Source organism: Myotis daubentonii, chromosome 6 (genome assembly GCF_963259705.1).
Source record: "Myotis daubentonii chromosome 6, mMyoDau2.1, whole genome shotgun sequence".
NCBI lineage: Eukaryota > Metazoa > Chordata > Mammalia > Chiroptera > Vespertilionidae > Myotis > Myotis daubentonii.
In genome coordinates this window covers 81,591,299-81,599,951 of record NC_081845.1, presented here as the reverse complement: position 1 = coordinate 81,599,951, position 8,653 = coordinate 81,591,299, and positions in this window count along the sequence as shown.

Sequence of the window (8,653 nt, the reverse complement as noted above, 5' to 3'; positions counted from 1 at the left end):
CTCTATCTCTCTCCCTTCCTCTCTGTAAAAAATCAATAAAATATATTTTTAAAAAATAGGAATAATTTTGCTCTAATTCATTGTTTACATGAACAAATTACCATGTTTAAAATACTGGTGAGATAGCCAGGTTTTGCCATTTTTTCCCTTAATAATTAGGCATATCAGAAGAATTCCCTGTTGGGAAGAGGGAAATGAAATCACAAAATTCCTAGTCTTCTTCTCCAGGTTTGGGGGTGGGAGGAGAGAGAGAGAGAGAGAGAGAGAGAGAGAGAGAGAGAGAGACACCATCCAGGATTTCCGGCATCCACTGGGAGTCTTGGAATGTATCCCTTGCAGACAAGGTGAGGCTAGTGTACTAGATTCCACTAACACTTCTAAGAAAAGGGGGGGCGGGGGCTGGGGCGAAGGGGATCTCATCAGTTTTAAACATACATAGGTACACAATGAGGATAATAATAAAACAAAAACACAACTCCCAGGAACTGAACACCGTTGTGATAAATAAATATGGTTATAATCTGGATTCAGATCAGAATAGAAACCTGCCTTCAAAGCGGAGATTGATGTCTGAATCTTGAAGTCATTCGGAGGAGGAAGGTTCATCCAGGTACTCATGTTAGAGTCAGGTCACACAAAAGGGATGGTGTTCAAAGTCAAGCAGCAGGTGTGCAAACCAAAATGCAAGGTAGTTTTTCAAGAACTGAGCGAACAGGAACCCAGCAAGCACTGTGCAGAAACCGAATGAGCATGACAAACGAAGCAGAGAAATAGACATGAGGCACTGGTAACAGGAAGAACACTGACAAGTGAGGCAGAGCATTGCCTGGGGCTTTGGACTCGTGTGGTTTCTGTTGTGGGAGGAATCATTCCAGCCTGGCTAGTCTTGGATGTGACCATAATGGGAAGACCTGTTTGGGGCTGCGTGGATGTGGGCAGAAGCAGGGAGGGTTTGACATCAAACAGATCACACTATATTGCTCAAAAAGGCCTCTATGAGGCTCTCACAAAGTTGGATTTTTCAAAACTTTCTTTACTTCTGCTGATCTAGGACTGACCTGCTGCACAACTTGAAAATAGATATTCTTAAATTAATGTCATAGAACACTTTGAACTCATGTATATGTAGAGGTAAAAGGAAACTGAGAAAAAGATCAACAAATGTGACTACATCAAGCTATAAAGCTTTTGTACAGGAAAAAAGAAAAAAACAACAACAACAACAAAAAACATCAATGAAATTGAAAAGAGACCCCACTGTATGGGGAAACATGTTCACCAATGATACATCCATTGAGGGGTTAATTTCTAAAATATATAATGAACTTAGACAACTCAACACTAGGAAGACAAGCATTTCAATTTAAAAAAAAAAAAATGGGCAAAGGACCTGAATAGACACTTCTCCAAAAAAAAACATACAGACAGCCAATAGACATATGAAAAAATGCTCAAGGTAACTAATCATCAGAGAGATGAAATTAAAGCTATAATGACATATCACTTCACGTCTTTCAGAATGGCTACTATTTTAAAAAAACATATTTTTTTTATTGATTCCAGAGAGGAAGAGAGAAGGAGAGATGGAAACATCAATGATGAGGGAGGATCATTGATTGGCTGCCTTGTTAAAGAAAAACTGGAGAAGAACCAAGCAATGCTTAGAGAGATGGAGTTACATTTATTATTGCGCATGGGCCCAGGGGAAATGTCTCTCAAATTCTGGGAGAAATCACACAGGAAGTTCCCCGTATTTATACCATTCCACCTCCTTTGTCTCCAAAATATGGGTTTTTTCCGGTTCCCTTTGCTTAGCCTGACGCCAGCACTGATAAGTTCATCTGGAGAAGGTTTAAAGGCCTCTCTGAAATGGGAGTAGCCTTATTTTCCTTATTATTTAAGCCAGCAAGCATTTACAGAATCCAGAAATAGCAGGGTTAAAATTTCAAACAGCAGTTTTTATATAAGCTGGATGCTTCAGCCTCCGGCATGCCCAACACTGGGGATTGAGCCCACAACCCAGGCATGTGCCCTTGACTGGCATCAACCCCAGGACCCTTCATTTCACAGGCTGATGCTCTATTTACTGAGACAAATCAAGTAGGGCTTACCACCCCATTTGGTAAATATATCTTTCCACTGAGCCAAACTGTCTAGGACAGCTACTATTTATTAAATATATATATATATATAGTTGATTCCAGAGAGGAAGGCAGAGAGAGAATGTGGGGCCCTGTCTTAAGAATACACTGGATGTTCAAGGCCATTCTAAGCATGGGCCTAATCAGGGTGCTCAAGGCCAAGATACTTTTATGCAGGTGCAAGTCACTGCAAGCCTTACATTGTGCAGATGTGCCCTTCTATAGCCAAAATATGATTGAAGTAACTATTGGCATGAAGCCTTCTTTGTCTAAGGATTAATATACAGGATACAGACCAGCCAGTCTAAAGGAGGTTGAAAAGGAAGCTGGAGAGATGGAGCTGAGAGCTGGTACTTCTACAATGTATAGCTAAGTGCTCATGGAGAGCTCAGATACAGCTACCATGTTAACCAGCCAGTGAGGTGGCCAAGGAGAGACAGGAGAAGCAGCTGAGCCAGAGAGGCTACTGAAGCTGTAGCTCTAAGGGAGAGTTCAGGTACTATTGCTATGCAAAACTATAGGTTTAGAGGCAGCTTGTGGCATTTCAGGTATGTCTTTACCAGCCGGTGAACAGTTGCCTATATGGAATTTCTGTGAAAGACTGTTGTCTGATGGCTAGATGGCCACTGGCTTCTGCAATAAAGACTCATTCTTTTACACACACAACTTCTCATGGCTTCTCTGTCTAAGACCCAACATCCAAGGAGGTCCAGCCCTAGCAAAGGGGCTCGGACCCACCACCTGTAACTGGTGAGCAGAGAATAAAGGAGAAACTTGGACTAAGTTCCCAACAGTTAGTCCAGTGGGCGGGGCTCAAGAAGGAACCTGCCCTGCAGTAGTCAGAAAGAATTTAGAAGAATATATGGACTCAGAACAACTCAGAGCACCAGTGCTGAGCAGAGCTCCTGCTGTGCTCTGACAGAGAGAGAGAAATATCAGTGATGCGAGAGAATCATTGATTCACTGCCTCCTACAAGCCCCCTACTAAGGATTGAACCCACAACCTGGACATGTGCCCTTGACTGGAATCAAACCTAGGACCTTTCAGTCTGTAGGTTGATTCTCTATCCACTGAGCCAAACTGGCTAGGGCAGAATGGATACTGTTAATAAATCAACAACAACAAAAGTGCTGGCAAGGATGTGATGAAATGGGAACCATAGTGCACTGCTGGTAGGAGTGCAGACTGATGAAGCCACTGTGGAAGACATGGAGTTTCCTCAAAAAAATTAAAACTGGAACTGCCTTTTGACCCAGTGATCCCAATTCTGGGAATATATCTTAAGAAACCTGAAACACCAATCAGAAAAAATATATGCACCTTTATGTTCATAGCTGCACTATTTACAATAGTGAAGATCTGGAAACAGCCCAAGTGCTCATCAGCAAATTAGTGCATACAAAAGCTGTGGTACATTTACACAATTGAATACTATGCAGCTGTAAAAAAGAAGGAAATCCTAACTCTTATGACAGCATGGATGGACCTGGAGAGTATTATGCTAAGGAAAATTATCAGAGAAAGATAAATACCATATGATCTCACTCATATGTGGAATCTATGTTAAAAAAATAAAGTGACTAACAAAATGCAACCAGAAGCATGGATACATGGAAGAGATTTGAGGGAGCCGCATAGGAAGGGTTTGAGGGTGATTGGATAAAGAAGTTGAAGGAATTAGTAAAAAGAACATACATGCATACCCCAGTAGTATGGTCAAAGCCAAGAGAAAGGGAAGGTGAGGGTAGGTGGAGGTGGGCAAAGTGGGGTGGGGGAAATGGGGGAAGTAGGCAATAATGTCAACATTAAAATTTTTAAATAATAAATAGATGCCTCTTTGAGAACTTTTTATATTATTCATTTATGTAATGCTAATGAACCCTGTAAGTTAGATTACATGTACGGTATCCTTACTTCCCAAATTTAGAAAATAAGGGGCAAAAATGTTAAGTACCTTCCCAGAGTCACTCAGCTAGAAAGCAGTTGAGCTGAGATTCAAGTGCAGAACTCAGGCAGGAGAGCAGCAGGATCAAAGGAAGTGCAACAAGCGTGAAGTTTCAGGGAACAAGACATAAGGCCAAGGCCATGGGAGCAGAGTATAGGATGGGCAGAATGCCAGGTGCCCATACAGAACTCTTTCTTTAAAAAACTTCATGGAATTAGCTGTTTCCTTATTTTTGCTTTTAGATCCCTACATTTGAAGAAATTAAACTGATAAGTGACATATTTTGATAGCTTTAAATGAGCATGAGTGAGTCCTCTGTCCTGTGAACGTCATACTTACAGTTTCATCTTGCATCCCTCCAAAAGATAGTCTTTATAGATAACTCCCGGAGAACTTTAGTCTTGATTTCCTTTGAATATTTATCATTGAAAGCTCACTCATCTCAAATTATCTTATCTCAAACTTGACATTATTTGATCTTCCAAATCAGTTCATTACAACAGACCCTCCTCTGTGATATCATTATTGTTTATTACAGAACAGGAGGTCCTGTTATTTTATTTTAATGTTTTCTCTTTCTCCAGTCTCTTCTATCTCATCATCATTTAATCATGCCTTTTTATTCTTCTGAAATATTTTTGCATCATTGATTCTTCCAAATGCAGGTTATGAAAATGTGGCTTCTAGGTCTGCCCTGTAGTTAGTCTTTGTGCCAAGTCTTTCCCTTGCCTTCTGAGTTCATCCTGTATCTTCCTTCCAGAATCATCTAACCTAGTGGTCATTTGCTCCGGCACTATATATAAGGGGTGGGCATAGTGGGCTTAGAGTTGTCTATATGGAAAATAATATAATAATTAATAAATAATAATACAAGAATAAACTCTTTTGTGTACTCACAAATGTAAAACTACTTTTTCTAATCCCTATATTTATATTGACACACTGAAAATAAATGTCCTAATTAATATTCCTTGACCCTAAGCTTTTACATATTAATAATACTATCTATATCAAAGCATAAATTATGCTCATCATTATCATAATACTGAGATTGCTCATGTATAAAAATGGAGGTAGAAAAACAATGTTAACTTTAAGGATTAAAATCATTGGCTTGAGAATACTTCATAAGTAATAAATCAGCAAAAAGGATAGTTATTATTGAGGGTTTGAAATAGGTCAATCCTTTCAGGCAGATATTGATTACTATCTTGGCATCTATCCTCCCCCTTCCCACCCAACTACACAAATGATCTCTGATGGCAGAGCCTCTCTCAAGAGGCTGGAAGTCCCTGGTTCATTTTTTCCCAGCTTCCCTTGCAGCCAGGGCATATGCACATGATACAATCCTGGTCAGTGGAACTGGAAAGAAAATCTGCAAGAGGAAGACATTTCTGGAAAGTTGTTTTTGCATCTTTTTTTTTTTTCCTCAACAAAAAAAAAGAAATGTGCAAAGATAATACAACCCAGCTCCTTTTTCTTTCTTTCTTTCTTTCTTTCTTTTTTTCCCCCTGTCTTGATGGTGTGTCAGGATGTGATAGTTAGAACTGTGGTATTCTCTTGAGAGTAGTAGAATGGAACCAAGGATGAAATTTGGTCCCTGAGGATATTTGTTATCTTATATCAACCCCCTTACTGCCCAGTGAGACTGCTTTTAACATTGGAAAATGTATGTCCTTGCAGTTTTTAATACTTAAATAAATATTCTTTTCCTTGTAGTTGAAAACTTCCTGTGCAATACATATTTCTATTGCATTCTTCATATGCCCACCCCTGTTTGATACATTTAATAAATTATAGTTGCTTGCTTGTTAATTATTCTTTAAGATGTTTCTTCGTGAAATAATAGAACTATCGACATTCTCCTTGGAAAGGCTGAAAAGAAGAGTTATGTAAGGTGAGAAACTGTTAACAACTTGACTGACGTAAACATGTTCATTAGTAGAACTCCACAGGATTAAGGCTGAAAACCACAACATTCATAACTATAGGCAATAAAGCACTTCAATAAAACATAAAATTGTGATATAGCATCATACTTCCCAACTGTAAAATTCCATAGCTTCATGCCTAATATTTCTCACTGCCTCATTATTAATACTGTTCAAAATTTTTCTACTTGTTTTCACTCCCAATGGAGTGTCACTGTATTATAAATTAAATTCAGAAACAATGATCAGGATCATTTTAGAAATACTAAAGCACCTGAGTGAATAAATAGCCCATGATGTTCCTGAAGAATAGTCCTTAGAAAATGTAGTGCCTATTATTAAAAACTTGTGTCATCAAAAGAAAACTACTTTGTCAGCCCCTGAAAATGTTTCACAGTCTATGACTCTAATAAAAATAGCATCAAATACATTTTACCAGGTAGGAAATCATATCTAAAGTGCTGCTTCTCAATATTTTAAAGGCCTGCTTTTTAGCTCTCATCAAAATGTGAAATGATTATTTGACTATTCAAGAAAAGACCTCATATGATTGCACCAAATTTGGTTAAGTTGCTTGTAGAAAAGCTGATACTGTGGCTAAAATAATTATACCAATGACAAAGCTGCTTAGAAGCACAGAGGTAGTCTACATTATCTGGCCACACTGAAGTTTCAATTTGCAAACACAGCTGGAGACCTTTGAAAGCAACTTCCAAATGTCAGAACAGAGCTTCTTCCGGGTTTTGAACAGCCCCTGTCAAACTGACAACAGGAAACAGACACTACCCGGTGGGAAACTGAGTTTGTTTCTTATCTCGTAGCTGCCAGTTTCAGTAGTTTTATAACCCAGGACAGAGGCTTATAATTTCTGGGTTTTGAGATTCTGCTGAATCTCTTTAGCGCAGGGAGTCTCTTTCTCTAACTATAAACATTATTCGAGAAACTCCTTAGCATGCAGAGATCTGGGACTGGACTTCAAAGATTTGAATAATTACACTGGAGGTAAAACCCAGGTGTCTGAATTTTTAAAACTTCTGTACTAATAAACTTTATTTTTAGAGTACTTTTAGGTTCACAGCAAAATTGAGAGAAAAGTAAAGAGATTTCTCATGTAACCCTTGTCCTAATCATCCACAACCTCCCGAACTATCAGTATCCTGCACCAGAGTGGTCCATTTGTTAGACTCGGTGAGCTTACATTGAACCATTATTAATACCCAAAGTCCATAATTTTCAATAAGGTTCACTCTTAGTGTTATCCATTCCATGAGTTTGGGGCAAATTTATAATGGCATACATCCATGACAGAATAGACTTACTGCCCTAGAAATCCTCTGTACTCATCCCTCCTGCCCAGCCCCCACAGACAACCACTAGTCTGTTTAAAGTATCCATGGTTTTGCCTAACCAAAATGTCATATAGTTGCAATCATACAGTGTGCATGATTCTTTTTAAAATTGGCTTCTTTTATTTACTTATATGCACTGTGATCTCTTCTTGGATTGTTGATCCCTTTAGCATTATGTAAGGCCTTTCTTTATTCCTGATAACATTTCCTTGCTCTATAGTCTGCTCTGTCTGAAATTAAAATATTTACACCCACTTTCTTTGGATTAGTTTATTTTTCTCAACCTCTTTACTTTCAATTTACATGTATCTTTATATTTAAAGTGAATTTCTTATAGACATACATAGTTGGGTCTTATTTTTTTTATTTGCCCCAACAATCTCTGTTTTTTCCATTGTTATTTAGATCATTGGTGTTTAGGTGCTTATTGATATTGTTGTATAATATTTACCACATTTGTTACTGTTATCTATTTGTTGCCCTTGTTCTTTGTTACTGTTTTTGTTTGTCTCAAAATATTGTCTAACTTCCCTTTTGACTTCTTCTTTGTCCCTTTGGTTATTCATTAGTGTATTGTATAATCTTGTCATATTTGTAAATTTTTCCGTTTTCCTTTGCTATTAATTTCTAGTTCATTTCATTATAGTCAGAAAATCTGCTTGTATTATTTGTCTTATTTTTTAAAAAAATTGCTTTGTCATCGTATGTGATCTACCCTAGAGACTGTTACACGTGTGCTTGAGAAGAATGTGCATTTTTTTTTTGCTGTTGGGTGGAAAGTTCTACATATGTCTATTACTTTCATTTGTTCTATCCCAGTAGTCGGCAAACTCATTAGTCAACAGAGCCAAATATCAACAGTACAATGATTGAAATTTCTTTTGAGAGCCAAATTTTTTAAACTTAAACTATCTAGGTAGGTACATTGTTATTAATTTAATTAGGGTACTCCTAAGCTGGCCTTTGCTAAAAACGTCCTCAATCTGATTGAGGTACGTTCACTGAGGTCGACCCCTTCCAACTCTCCCATTCACACTCGTCTTGTATATTTGTTTCGTCTATCTCCTTTCCGAAAACCGACTTCTGCACATGGGCCATGAAGTTTCAGATGCACAGTGCGCGCCCACACGTGGTATTTTGTGGAAGAGCCACACTAAAGGGGCCAAAGAGCCACATGTTGCTCACAAGCTGCGGTTTGCCGACCACTGGTCTATCCTGTTGTTCATATCTGTTGTTTCCTTGTGATATTCTAGCTTGATGTTCTATTCATTATTAACAATAGGGTA